We start from the raw sequence: 15,268 nt of genomic DNA on the forward strand, positions 1-15,268 counted from the left end.
ATCTCAGTTTTTATATCTTAGAGCAACTCATAGTATCAGGTTGTAGCATGACCATAGTAGATTAGCACACTCCCAGTCTCTGGTCTCCCAGTAGTATGTTCAGGGTTTCCTACAGTCCACAGTGCAAATTCTCTGTAAGGCTATATTCTCAAGGAGTAGCCGCTCATTTAGACACGTATACACGTGTCAGAGCACGGAGCTTCAAAACAGGTCCCATTGGGAGCCTTTGTAACCCATTGATTTCAATAAGTTACTTGCGTAAGCCGGCACCCATTGAAATCAATGGGATCTGTTTTGAAGAGTCGCGCTCTGACATGTGTATACATGGAGCGTTACTCCATGAGAACGGAGCCTAAGGCTCTGTAAAGCGGCGCTCACACTGCCGCTGCTGTCTACCTTGGGGTCTCTGTAGTAAACCCTGGGGAAACCGGACAGCAGATGGCTTGTGAGCGGTCGGCTCTAAAACCCAATCATTTGAATAGGTTTTCAAAGGTGACCGCCATTGAGCATTTTCAGCCTCTCTGCCTGGTTTCGTTTTTTTTTTTTCCACAGACACAAAATCTTACATGGGGGAATTTGTGTCTGCAGAAAAAATAACGGACACCAGGCGGATAGGCTGAAAACACTCACGGGCGGTCACCTTTGAAAACTCATTCAAATGAATGGGTTTTAGAGCCGACCGCTGCTGTGGACTTTCTGTTTCAATTATACCTATGGGGAAACCACCAGTATTTCCATAGGTATAATTGACATGCTGTGATTTACAAAACCCCACTGGTTTTTACCGCAAAGTGGGCATGGGTATTACTAGAATCCCATCCACTGTAAAACACTGCGGTGTTTATACTACATGGGGCCCTGGCCTAAAAGAATGATGGCAATAAGCCTCATATATAGTATACCCAGGGCTGCCGTCACCACCCAGCATACCCAGGTAAGTGACAAGGCCTCAAACTCCTGAGGGGGATCTGCTTGGCAGTGGCTTAGGGTACTGGCCCCTCGGCCAACTGGAAATGGATGAGGCCCTGGACCCACATGATAGCGGTCAGTTAAAGCCTGGTTCCCTGACTGCTATACATACTGCTAATGGCAATTGCTGGGTCCCTTTCCAATAGATTCCAGCCCAGGGGAGGTGATTACAAATAAAAAATAAATATTTACACTTACCTGTCCTGAGCTTAGTAGTAACTCCAGAGCTCTTCCGGATGATGATTGAAGTCCTGCTCTCCACTGTGGGTATATAATACTGTGTGGGGGCCACTGTGCAGAATATAATACTGCTTGGGAACCACTTCCGAGCATATAATGCTTTGTGTGGGTTACTGCCAAGCATAAAACAACCACATCTGAAAAAATTCTTTAAAAAGTATAAGAAATTTTATTTCATAATGCATAAAAAACATGTAATATTACAAGGGGAAAGTGAGACGTAAAAACATTCACAAAACACCATATATCCGACCAATAAGAAACAACTCCTCCAGGTATTATGTATCAAAGTCAATTAGTGAACATGGAATAATACAAAAGAAACTTGTATAATAGGTTATCAATAACCTAAATTTGTGTGCCGACACATAAAGAGAATTTAGTATATTCAGGGTGAAAAAAGAACCCCAGTAAAATCACGCACCATCAAGCCTGTTCTAACAGGTGAAACGTGCGTCGGGTGTGTGTGACACTCTCTTTCCCCCTTTTAAAGGTATGCTTTAATTATTGTAATATGTGATCTTGGATTGCTTGCAACAACACCGTTTGGTGTGCCTTGATGGTGTATGATTTTACTGGGGTTCTTTTTTCCCTCTGAACATACTAAATTCTCTTTATTTGTCGGCACACCTTAGGTATTGTATATTTATTTAGGTTGTTGATAACCTATTATTCAAGTTTCTTTTGTATTATTCCATGCTCACTAATTGACTTTGAGACATTGTACCTGGAGGAGTTGTGTCTTATTGGACAGATATATGGTGTTTTTACGTCTCACTTCCCCCTTGTAATGTTACATGTTTTTTTATGCATTATGAAATAAAATTTCTTATACTTTTTTAAGAACTTTTTCAGATGTGGTTGTTCTTTGTTTGGGTATACTCTTGCCATATCTGGCCTTTTTTTCCCCTCAGTATTAATTGTTTATCCACTGCCAAGCATGTAATGCTGTGTGGGAGCCACTGCCGAGCATGTAATTCTGAGTGGGGGTCATTGCAGAGCATGTAATGCTGTGTAGGGGTCACTGCGGAGCAGGTAATGCTGTGTGGGGGCCACTGCGGATGATGAAGTGCTGTGTGGGGGCCACTGTGGGAATATAATGCTGTGTGGGGGCCACTATGGAGCATATTATACCGTGTGGGTCCACTGTGGAGTGGAACTATTAACAGTATCAGGCCCTGTTCACATGGTGGAATCTGGCACTGATTATGCAGCAGATTTCACACCTAAATCAGCAGCAGATTCCTCCCTCATTCTGCATCCTGCAGGAAGCTGGTGATAAAAAAAAGTGTCCTGCTGGATCTTGCCGCAGATTATTCAGCTGATTCGGAGGTCGCTGCTTGAGACTCCCCATTGATTAGACTCATTTATTTGGACCTAATCAGTGGTATAAAACTTTAACAGAATATGGATACTATGCACTGTGAGCCGGAGGCAGAAAATAAAGAAGAATCCTAAGGAGATGTCTGCCTCAAATTCCTCTTTACTATCTGATGTACAAACAGGTTGTAATACAGTCCATTTCATAGCTCTCCCTCAGCAAAAAACATTCAATTTTGATAGTTTTTTTTTTTTTTTTTTTTTTTGCTGCAGTGTGCATGAGTTACTTCAAAAAGGGTCCACTGGGGCTTTGTCACCCAAGGGCCCACACAAACCTGGAGCCAGCCCGGAGTATACCCCACATCACTTTTGTACAAACATATATACAGTAGAGTCAAGCACTAGTATCCTCATCCATGACCAGAGACTAGGGTATTTCATGTGCCAGCTACAAAACAATGTATACAGTGTAAGCAAACATTTAAGAGGACAGCACCTGCAAAGAAAAAATTAGATCATGGCAATGCAGAAAATGTCAACTAAATAAGAAATGCCCAATTTATGTCAGCGGGACAATAAAAGACCAGTACAAGTTCAGCTCAGATGTAGATTTTGTTAGGCGGTGCAGTATACTGCTGCAGGAGGTTAAGGATCAACAAATCCCTTGGAGGCATGTTTAGGATAAATCACATAATATTAAGTACAGGAGAATGAACCTGAAGACTAAATAGTTGTAGAGATTTTGCTAAATATAGGCTGCCATTTGCTGTCACTTAGGGCAGTCACAGGCTGACATAAAAGCTATTACCAATTACATCATCATACAAGCTTTTGTAAATGACTGCTTGTATTCTGCTGACTGGTCTAAATAGCATACAGTACTTTTTAATAGCTGTCAACAGTTTTCTGACTATGGCCTATGGACCACCAGTAAAGTTAATTTGGGGGCCACTGGACAGCTACATGCAAATAGCACCTGAAACCAGTGGCGTAACTAGGAATGGCGGAGTACTGTGGCGAACTTTTGACATAAGGACCCCCCCAACTGAAGCCCCCCTCCCTGAAGACCCCAACTGACCAACCTCCCCCCACCCCCGTTACTGCATGCACTATTACTCTCCATAGTGGTCCCTACACACAGTATCATTCCTCATAGTGGCCCCTGCACACAGTATTACTCCTCCTAAGTGGCCCCTGCACACAGTATTATGCCCCATAGTGGCCCCTGCACAAAGTATTATGCCCCATAGTGGCCCCTGCACACACTATTATGCCCCATAGTGGCCCCTGTACACACTATTATGCCCCATAGTGGCCCCTGCACACAGTATTATGCCCCATAGTGGCCCCTGCACAAAGTATTATGCCCCATAGTGGCCCCTGCACACACTATTATGCCCCATAGTGGCCCCTGTACACACTATTATAATCCATAGTGGCCCCTGCACACAGTATTATGCCCCATAGTGGCCCCTGCACACAGTATTATGCTCCATAGTGGCCCCTGCACACAGTATTATTCCCCATAGTGGCCCCTACAGACTGAAAAGACCCCCCCCCCCCGTTGTGTAAAATGATAGTGTTTGTGGGGATTACTCACTTACTGATCCCTCTTCTGCTCTCCACAGGGAAAGCACATGCGGCCGTGAGCAGAAGCGAAGATTGGTAGGTTAATAGGGCCCGTTACCTGCTGGAGCACTACCACTACCACTGCTACCCCGGTAGTTGCGCCCCTGCTTGACACCCATTTGCTGATTCCTAAAACTGCACTGATATACTGTTTTTTTTGTAGCAACATTTAAGAGGATGTTCCCTATATCATTTGCAAGTGTCTCCCAGTGTGCCTGCTGTCAGGGCCCCTTCAAACGGCGTAAGCGCGCCGCTCATTTAGACCCGTACATGTGAGCGCTTCAAAACATATCCCATTCACTTCAATGGGAGCGCGCGTGAAGCCGGCTTTACGCGCGCTCCCATTGAAGTGAATGGGATTTGTAGCGCTCGCGTGTACGGGTCTAAATGAGCGGCGCGCTTACGCCGTGTGAAGGGGCCCTCAGTTTGTCTTTCTCCTCTGTCTATGGTTTCTGCGTAAGGCATGGTTAGGAAATGGCTAAAAAGGTGGAAATTGGAGGAGCCGGTGTCAACTGATCAGGAGCTAGTGTCAGTGTTGATTCTATATTTTTATCAGGTCAGGATTAAAAACTTGCTTCCGAGCCGTTGTTTCCTTTAAGGCCCTTGATGACTAGCTTTATCTTGAATAAAGGCCCTCTTAGCTCTGTGAATACATATTCACACAGCAACAGGCTGAAGATGATTGAAAGATGTTGCAACATGAATGGTGATTGAGGCCCCTATAGTCAGGACCTGGGAATGGAGGACACTGATCAGTCTGCCTCTGCGCCTAGAGGTCATCTCAGCCACCTGAAGTATCTATATAATGACATCCTGGGTAGTTTCTTAAATCAACTACGCAGTAGATTATGTGGATGCCTAGACTGGTTAAAATAATATGTTCTGCCTATTCATATGTAATACAGTGAGTGCCATCCACTGCTTATTCTGGGGATAGGGAGCTGGAGGCATACCTTAAAGAGGATCTACCAGGAGATTGAACTTGTGTACGCCCCTGTATATAATATCCTTCAATTTACTGCTGACTACTATACACATTAGCTTAACCATTATATTCATGTATCTATATGGGAAATATTCTAAACAAATAATAAACTAAAAACGTAAACATTTGTAAATATCTTGACAGTGGAGTTCAACATTGGCTCTGAATTTTGTGCCTATTTGCTGTATTCTATGGGCATTGGTCATGTGCACACATACAAATGCACAGAGAGTTTCTCTATTTTGTATCCACATAAAGATTCATATTTGCTACTGAAGCAGTGGACCATAGTTTATGTCCAGTTAAATCAAATCAGAACAGTAAGCATATCTGTGGGGTTTTTGAGTTACTAGAAATTCTGAATCAAATTGCACACTGCTGGACTGAAAGACTGCATTAGCAGCAGCTGCTTTGCTGGAAATGATGGTAGTATTTGTCAGCCTAGAAGAGTCTTGAGGCTGCTTCTGAGAGATAGAAGGAGGCAACTGATAAGAAGAGCATCAGAAGGGCAGTTAATTGCCTCCAGTCTCTCGGTGCCGGGAATATTTAAAATCTATGGGATTAAAGGCAGATTAAAAACTGTGGAAGCAGGGGCCCAATAGCGCTGAAAGATCCTAATCAGCAAGGGTAATGGCAGAGAAAAAATGAACGTTGCAAATAAAATGACAGATAGGAAATTCAGATCTGCTTCTAATGCTCAGAGTTCCATCTTGTAAGCACAATTCATCTACGTGTAAATCATTTTTTGGCTTCAAGCTTATCAGGCAATCGTTGAATTAAAAATGCTCTTTCCTTGGAGGATTAAAGAGGTTGATTGAAGTCACTGTGAAAACTGGTTAATAAGTCTGGAAATGTCAGGAGGGTGCTTTATAGAAACTCAGTGTACTTTTAATATCAGTTCTATAAAACAGGAAGTTTAAAAGCTGCTCTATATTGGAAAATGTATTTCAATATACTTTTTTTTTCCCTATGCTGCTTGTACTATATGCTCCATTTTAAACTTGCTACGCCTTTGGAATGCAGTGAGGATGCAAAATGGCTTTTCAGTGTGCTTGAATGGCTCCAAGATTAACATTGTATCACAGTGCATTGTTAGAAATAAACTTATTATCTTTTGATGGTTCAAAACACAAGGGATGAATAATAATATTTATTTTTTTGAAGCACTCCTTTAATTGAAAAAACATTTTTGCAATTATAATGTAGAGTAGGAATGCTGTTCGAGTGAAATCCCAGCAATATATTTCAGCACAGCAAATCCCAGTGGACAAATGAATAAATTATCTTGTTATTAGCTCCCACTCCTTCCCAGGACTCTCACATATGCATTTCTGCAGTTAGTATCTGGAGGAGTGGGGAGTTAACACACGCTGTCCCTGGGGTATCATTTACAAGGACATGAATTAAGAGTCCTGGAAATGCTAAAACTGTCTCTTTAGTATCACTAAGCATTATTGGCTTATCACCATTCATTGCTTGTACGAAAACCTCTCTAAAACAAACAGGAAAGAGGAACAATAAGACCACAAAGTAAATACAGTTTTCTTATGTGAAAGCAATTTATTTTAGAAGGTAAGTGAAAAAGAGCTTATATATATATAGTGGCAGTGTGACTTCTAGAGTAACATGTTTGTACCACTGGAGGTACCAAAAATGTGTATATCACCCTGGGAAAGTAGGTTAAGCTGGGTTCACGTGTGGGTTTTTTGTACCAGATTATGAGGCGGTGGCTGCCTCAGAATCCGGTCCCAAAAAACGGCTAGCCGTGACTGGATGCCGGCATGGTGCATATAGTCGCAGTTGCAGCATTTCGCTCCATATTAGGACTAAATGAATGGGCTTAGTCGGGAGGGAGTATCGCGCATCAGATGTCTGTGGCTGAATCAGCCGTGGAATCCTCCTGAAGAAAGAGCATGTCGCGGCAACAAACGTGGAAAAGGGAACCCATTGAATTCAATGGGAGGCAGTTTTTTTTAGCCGGATTTTGACTCAGATTCCTTGTCAAAATCCAGACCAAAAAACTCTGTGTGAACCTGGCCTTAGGAGAGAAAAGTCTCTGGAAAATTGGGTTTCATTTGGTTTGCAGACAAGTGAGTTGTTATTTAGCAGCCAGGTGGGAGGGGTTCAACAAGTAATGTGTGAAACTTTCCCATAATGCTCCCTGTCTGGGGAAGACAGGCAGGACTAGTGAGGGACACTGAATGTGTTAGTATCCAGACAGCTAAGGATTTATTTTGTGCTGTGATGTACATTCTGTTTTGCTTGAAAAAGGAAGACTAAAGCTGGCTAAGGTAAGTTTTGAACTAAAGGTTTCTGATGTGCCAACCATCTTAATGAAGAGATGGCAATGCCATAAGCTAAAATAACCCCTGAGTTGTCACATATATATATTTATATCTACACACAGCTAAATACACCAATCAGCCATAAAAATAAACTACATGTACAATATTTTGTGCCAGCAGAAGTGCACCATACAGCAATGAACTAAACAAGATATCTGAAGTTTCCTGTGGTATCTGGCACCAAGTTGTTAACAGAATATCCTTTAGGTCAAGAGGGAATGCAATGTAGGTTGCAGACTTGCTTTTTGATTTGCCTTCACATGGTAGAAATGCTGAACAATTTTTCAGAGTACAGGATGTATTATCTGCTGCAACCCAGATGGAGGGAATCAGAGGATGGGAGTAGTTGTAGTGGATGAAGTGCCACCTGGTAGGCCGAGCACACTCAACCAAACATCGCTGAGGGGGTCCTGCAGCACTACCAGGATGGTGGTGGGAGTAGTTATCCCCAGGGTGCTTGCAGTTGGAAAACGAACCTCTCCTCTCTGAGCTGATGTGATGGTGCTTGGAAGGGCCCTGATGGTGATGCAGGCATGACTCAAAAAGCCAGTGGTTGCAGATGAATAGGATGATAACTTTATAGCAGCAACTGGGAACAGGTACAACAGCAGCTTTCAAATGGGGGTAGTAGTACCACAATGTCTAATCCCCCATCCTTGATTATAGGAGGGTGCCCAGGGAAGATGCAGGTTCAATAACAAACCTCTCCTCCAACTACACCTCCTTTTGTGCCTGTCTCAGCTATGATTGGCCAGGGCTGAATCATGGCTAAAGGTTTGAACAACTGGGGGTAAAACAACAGGCAAGCTGCAAACAGTGTATAAACATGACACATTAACAGAACCCAGAGGTACTAAAGACAAACACTTAAAGCAGTAGCACTCTGAGATGTAGCATATCTACTGAAAGATTACTCTAAAAGAGGCCGCTGACATTAGTGAATATCAATGCCACAAAGGTAGCACAGATGAAAAAAAAATGACAAGAAGATCACTCCCTTGTGTGAAACCCTAAATGAATTAGGAGAGAGAGAGAGAGAGAGAGAGAGAGAGAGAGAGAGAGAGAGAGAGAGAGAAAAAAAAAAAGGAGAATATGCATTCCCTTGCAGGTGGATAGTTGTCTTATGTTGTTGTGTGATAGACACAACAACTAACGAGCTTTACACACACGTCTCAATGGGGTGTTGCACATTGGTGGTAGTTCCTTCGTCCCTTGCAAAGACCAAAGGTTTTCCAGTAGAAGCCAAATAATGTCAATTACCTCATCAGAAAAAATGTATAGCATATGTATCTGACTTTCCTCCCAATGTTTAACATAGTGGATGTGGAGATGGTATTGTCCAAAGAAAAAGATGCAATGTTGGCAAGATGCAGAGAACTCCAAAAATAAAAAAATAGATTCAAAAGTACCAAAGAATGTTTGAATGTTCATTTATTGTTCCAAAAATCAGATAACTTAATGCGGAAAGAGCTTACTGCTCTGAAACGCATTACAATTGATTACGTGTTTAGCTGCTATACTTAAATTTTACACTGGTATAAAGGTACAAAAATTGCTCATGCAACTTCTGTACTCATACTAGTCTAGCTAACATCCTAGATGCTAGGACATCATACATCTATCGCTCCCACTCTAGTGTCTCCTACCCACCACATGTGTTTCCATGGCTCATGAGAAAGAGATTGCAACCTCCCAATATAAGGAGATCAGTACTATTAGTGATACATTATAGTTGGGGTGCCTGGTATAGATTTAGCACTGGGGTCTAGGAGCATCAAGTTATGTCTTTGCCACTATTACCTGCAGTACTCTGAGTAGTAATGGAGTAGTAATGGAGTAGTGTCACATTGGAGGAAATGGCTACACACTGGAGTGGTAATATAGGACTTGATGCAAGCTGCAACTAGGCAAGCAATTAAGAAGGAGTTGCCAGCTTTTTACTAGACGTCTCAGCAGTAAGAAAATATCCAGTGAGCTCACTATTGGTGAACTCACTTTCTTAAGAGTATTTCAGAAACCACCAGAGTCAAGGGTACTCAATGTAAAATCTTAAGCGGGTTCAGAAACTGTTTGCAAAACCCTATTGAATTCCACCAAGTGGCCAGTTACACTCTCTCTCTCTCATATATATATATATATATATATATATATATATATATATATATATATATATATATATATATATATATAGTGCAAACCTGGACACAACTCTCTTAATTCTTCTCTTTTCACAGCATACAACATGTACATCACAGCACAAAATAAGTAACAGTATTTTAGAAGGTAAACATGCGTGTATCTTTCTTTTTATAGTATCTTCTATATCCCGTAATACAATACTATAACTTCATAAGTATATCTCTGTAAACTTCTCAATGTTTTACTGGTCATCACATAGAACATGTCGGTATTGCTTTACACTTATGAAAGATGTTGATCTAAACTGACCTTTTACCTTTCAATTTTTTTTCTGGGGCTACATTTTTTAATGCCATAACTGTGTGTGAAGTTGAAGAATCAAGATTCTCACTAAAGTTCAGGTTCAGTTCATATAAGATGTTATCTGCCATAGCTGTAAAGATTTAGTTGTAACAGGTCTTTTAATTGTTGCAGGAAGAGACGGCAGATATTTAGCACAAGTTACGGGGATTACGGAAAAATCTGAGAATAAAATCATAGATTTGGTTGTATATTGTTCACTAGAAAGGTTCATTGATATTGAGGTGATACTGATTTCGGGGAAGCTTTTTATTTTGGGTATTTTAGTCACTACATGAGTGCAAGGAAAAAGAAACATACATGGGACAAAGGAGGTGAGTGTGTAGTGGTGAGTAGGCGTAGTGCTGCCACTTGTTTAATCTTCCCACGTGAATTTTTACATGAAATTCATTGGAATTAGTTTAAAGACCCAAGGGTTTACATTGCAAATATTCATAGTCATTCTCTGAAACAGAACATTTCCAGCAAGCATGCTTATTAAAAAAGAAATTCAATGATGTACGCCACCTCTTCTATCTGTGTCTTAAAAAAATGCTTTATTACTTTTTGTAAAGTAAATTTAGAAGTAACAGCCCCTGTGGCATTATGATGGCCACCATCTCGGTGCTTAGTTTTTAGTGGAACATGGTGGTCACTTTATTAAGAGTCACAAAGTCATATAATATATTCTACTGCCTCTCAGTAAATGAGTACGCACAGCCATTTTTTTTTTGTATGTTGCAGGAAATTACTATAGAAGGGCATAGGACTATACATTATATCAAAAGTAGACTGAAATATTGGGTGAGATGGTATTTTTCTTTAGAGCACATTACTAAACCCTTGGCACTAGTAGCTTGGCAAAGAGCCCTTTCAGTAGAAATTTTTGTAATGGTTAGATATTATATATTTATACTGTTTGCACAGTAACCCATGATAGAAAAAAGAGGACACACTGTGATCAAATGATTTAAAGGATAATTATCATTATCCCATAATGATAATTATATTTACGTTTCTAGACAAAGTCTTTAAATCAACTATGTTCGGAGGAAACTCCTTTAATGAATAAGACAAGAGGCAAGATAAGGAAAGACACTATGAGTAGGCAACTATTACCACTGAAGGGGTAGTATTCAGACAATATATGTATTGAGTATATGTACAGTATATAAGAGTAAACAAAGTAATTGGACGGTGTCTTCAACTATTATGAGCTACTCACATGCTTTTATGAGATATCAGTCCTTGATTGTTATTTTGTTATTTCCCAGTCTTAAATCTTCTGACAGATAGTATATATTATAGTATAGACTGTATGAACTAGATGAAGTTTCAACAAAGATCAATAACAGATCTGCTCACCTGATGGTTTTGTGCTAAATAATGGGTACTATTTCATTCATCACAGGCAAGAATTAACCTGTTCATATCCTCAGATACTCCACTTGTGGTTCGTATCATTAGTGACATTCTCTAGTTAATAAACAGTAAAGCCAGTAGTGCGGCACATAATGACAATACATGCTGTAAGTTTCATCCTACTGCAACCTTATTTCCTTTTTACTTTCATTACTGTCCACATTTTTACATTTTACAATGTGATACTTCCTCCTTCATCTACGTTAACTGGCTTCATACAGATAGTATTAAAGTAAAATTAAATCAAAACAATGAGTGATAAGATTAAATATGATTATCACCCTACGACTTAATACCTTGACAGGTGTGAGGAAAATGCAACAACATTTTTCTGTGGTGTTCAAATACCTTTGAAGTCATGGATTTCCTGAGAGACATATTGGGGGATACAAACTATTGTTTCTTAAACAATTGAGAACTTGCTGGCAAGGGGTTGAAGCAGACTGTAGCCTCTCCTATACAACCTATCAATAATTGTCAATATAATAAGGAACAATTAAGGCCTGTTTTAATACACTGGTGGGCTCAGCGCAACGGTTTCCCCTATTACCATCACTTAGAAATACCTGACACACACAAATTATAATGCTCCCTCAGTGGCCCTCACGTAGTATAATGATCCTTAGTGGCCCTCTATACAATCAAATGCCCTTCCAGTGGCCCCTCAGACATTAACCTATCTCACCCTGATGGAAGCTCAGACATTATATTATAATGTCCTTCTCCAGTCTTCCTCCAGGTAGCCCCCTCAATTTCATGTCCCCCTCCAGGGTGTCCCCACAGTTTTATGTCCCCCTTCAGTTTGCCCCCACAATATATATCAAACAAAGAAAAAGAAAAAACTAATATTCATCTTTTCCTGTTTGCCTGTTCTCCTCTGTCTCTGCTGTCGGCAGTTTAAGGGTGCAACAGGCGCAATGTAAGTGACATTACTACATCACGCCTACTGCTTCCAGGACACTGGAAGCAGAGACAGCAGACGCATGGGGAAGGAGGAAGCGGCGAGCTCCTGGCATCACCATTGTACTCCACTCAACTGCACCTGGAGGATACATATAATGCTAGATTTGCACTAGTGCTGGGCTCTCTGTCACTCTAGTCTATAGGGAACCGGAACGACAGAGAGATGGATGGCTACAAAATTGTAATAAATGGAGCCGTGCGGAACCCATTGACTATAATGAGGTCCACCAGGTGTCTATCATTTCAAAATTGAAAGTGGAGGAGAAAAAAGTCTTAAATGCAAAACTTTTTTCTCCACTGATTTTCAAGCCTAGTCTGAATCGAGATCGATAGCAGGGTGGCCCAAAGCAGCACTCTAAATGCAGGACTGTTCCTCACTTCCACAGGGGTCCTATGGTTAAAGAAGTCTTGGGAACTGTAGCAGTATTAACAATTAATAGCACAACTTATCTATTGAGATCTACCTTTCTCTCCTTTCCCCGTAATAGGGAGGGGATATAATCTTAGCCACCAAATTTTCCTGGGTTCTTAATATACAATTTTGTAACTTATATGTATAATCAATGTATATTAGCAATAAAAGTTAAATTTTAATCTTAATCACTTTTGCTATATGGGGTTAATTATTACCAAATCGACAAAAGGAATATTTAGAAGTATAAATGTAGCTCACAGAGTAACAGATGCCATGTGACATTTGAAAAGAATGGAATGATCTTCTGTTAGATTAGATCCTTGTGATAGTTAGAATTCTTTATTCACATTGACATCAATACCCCCTATGAGGGTCTTTTGTTCCAAATTGCAGATGTCATTATTGGAATTTCATTGCTAAGCCATAAATGTTTCATCCTTGTATTTTCCCACTTTTCAGCGAGAGAGATGTGCCCTATTTGACTACGTCTCCTAAATAATCCAGCAATAATAGAAAATGATTCCTTGCTTCTGAATGGGCATGACATATGCAGTAATTCATGGATGTACTAAGAAGATTGCAGTTACTTTTTATTAGGAAGCTTATTCGTTTACACAGCCTGTAATCACAGAGTCCAACATCCTTTCTCCGGAGCAGGAATTGGAACGTTTTATTATTAATGTGCTATTCTTACAATTGTGTGGGCAGTTTTCAATGACCATTTGACCCATGTTCACATATGTAACTGTATGATGAATGGGAAGCATGATTTATGCAGTAGTTATGGGTGCACTCCTAAATAAGAGTAGATGGAAAAACAATACCATCTCAGATCACACGCTTCGTGCTTTTAAAGCCTTATAGACAAATAAGAATGACCGCTATAAGGTAATCTACAAATTATAATTCTTCACAAGGCTCTGTAATTTAACTGGAAACCCAGTTACTTCATTTAAATTCTGTCTCTCAGTAAGAAAATCCAAATTTTTTTCTTGATATTTATTTTAAATTCTACTTTTCCATTATAGGATAAATACTGGACCAAAAACATTAAATTTGAGATATAATATTTAATTTCATATGTTAATTAAAAGATAAACTTGTTCCTGGCCTCATTTTGGCCACATTTCTTCACCTCATGGTTGCCTTTTTAAGGAATAACTTGGAAGTAATGCCAAAAGAATAGCATTCCATGTGTAAAGCCATACACATAGAGTCATGTGGTAGTGGACAATCCAATATGCAGAGGTGTGGGTAGTCTTTCTTTAATCCAAAGCAAAGATTAACTACTCCCTTAAAATTCAAAGTAGTCTTCCCATTTATTCAAGCTATGCCCTATCCACAAGATAGCAGTCTGACTGGATCACGTCCCCAGATTGGACAACAGTCCCCCATTCTTAATAGAATGGTAATTGGACAGTTTCATTTTTTTCAGTGAGAGTCACTCTCTGTTGTTCAGCCCCAAATCAAGTGAATGGAGTGGTGCACATGCTGCCTGACCACAACTTCATTCAGAAAGGGGAACTAAAATCTCCCATTTTCCTGCTCAATGGGGGCTTCAGTTGTCAGACCTCCACAGATCTGCAAGTTATGCCATATTCTTTGGATAGAGCAAAATTTTCCAAGATCACTATATCACCTTCAACGGTGTTTGGTGTTCCATTACATTCAAGTAAGGTAACACTTGTTAACATTTTGGAACTTGTAAAATCTTTGAAAAATCCTAAAATGCTATATAGTATATTACTATACTATATACAATATGCTCATATAAGTGTTACAGTTCTGTGTGTGTATATATATATATATATATATATATATATATATATATATATATATATTTTCTTAAACTACAGAACCTCTTAGCTGTAGAACACTACAGCGAGGTCCACAGGCCCAATGATGGGCGGCTGTATGTCTGAACTCAATGTGAACTACTGCGAAGACTCTGCAGCGTGAAAATCAATGTGAACTAGTGCAGAACACTGCAGCCTAATTCATTGTGAACTACTGCAGAACACTGCAGCCTGAAAGACAATATAAACTACTGCAAGACACTGCAGCCTAACTCAATGTGAACTACTGCAGAACACTGCAGCCTGGATTAAATGTGAACTACTGCAAAACACTGCATCCTGAACTCAATGTGAACAGTGTGTACTGTGCGACACTCCATGTGAACAAGGTGCAACTAAAATCCTGCCAGTTTAGCTCACTGGCCAGGTGCACCAGTACAAGTGAAACACACACAGCTGCCAAGGGTTAACACTCACCCCAGGCCAGCAAACACAGACACTTACCCCTGCGACAGCTAGGAGCCACCACGGAAGTTTTAGAACATTCTCCTGCACACAGCTTGGAGTCCCCAGGGGGGTTGCATGCTCCGGCAAACAGCTTGGAGACATCACACACCCACGCTCCGCACATAGCTTGGAGCCCCCAGGGGGGTTTGCATGCTCCGGCACACATCTTGGAGACATCACACACCCATGCTCCAGCACA

The sequence above is a fragment of the Leptodactylus fuscus genome, chromosome 5 (genome assembly GCF_031893055.1).
Source record: "Leptodactylus fuscus isolate aLepFus1 chromosome 5, aLepFus1.hap2, whole genome shotgun sequence".
Classification (NCBI taxonomy): domain Eukaryota; kingdom Metazoa; phylum Chordata; class Amphibia; order Anura; family Leptodactylidae; genus Leptodactylus; species Leptodactylus fuscus.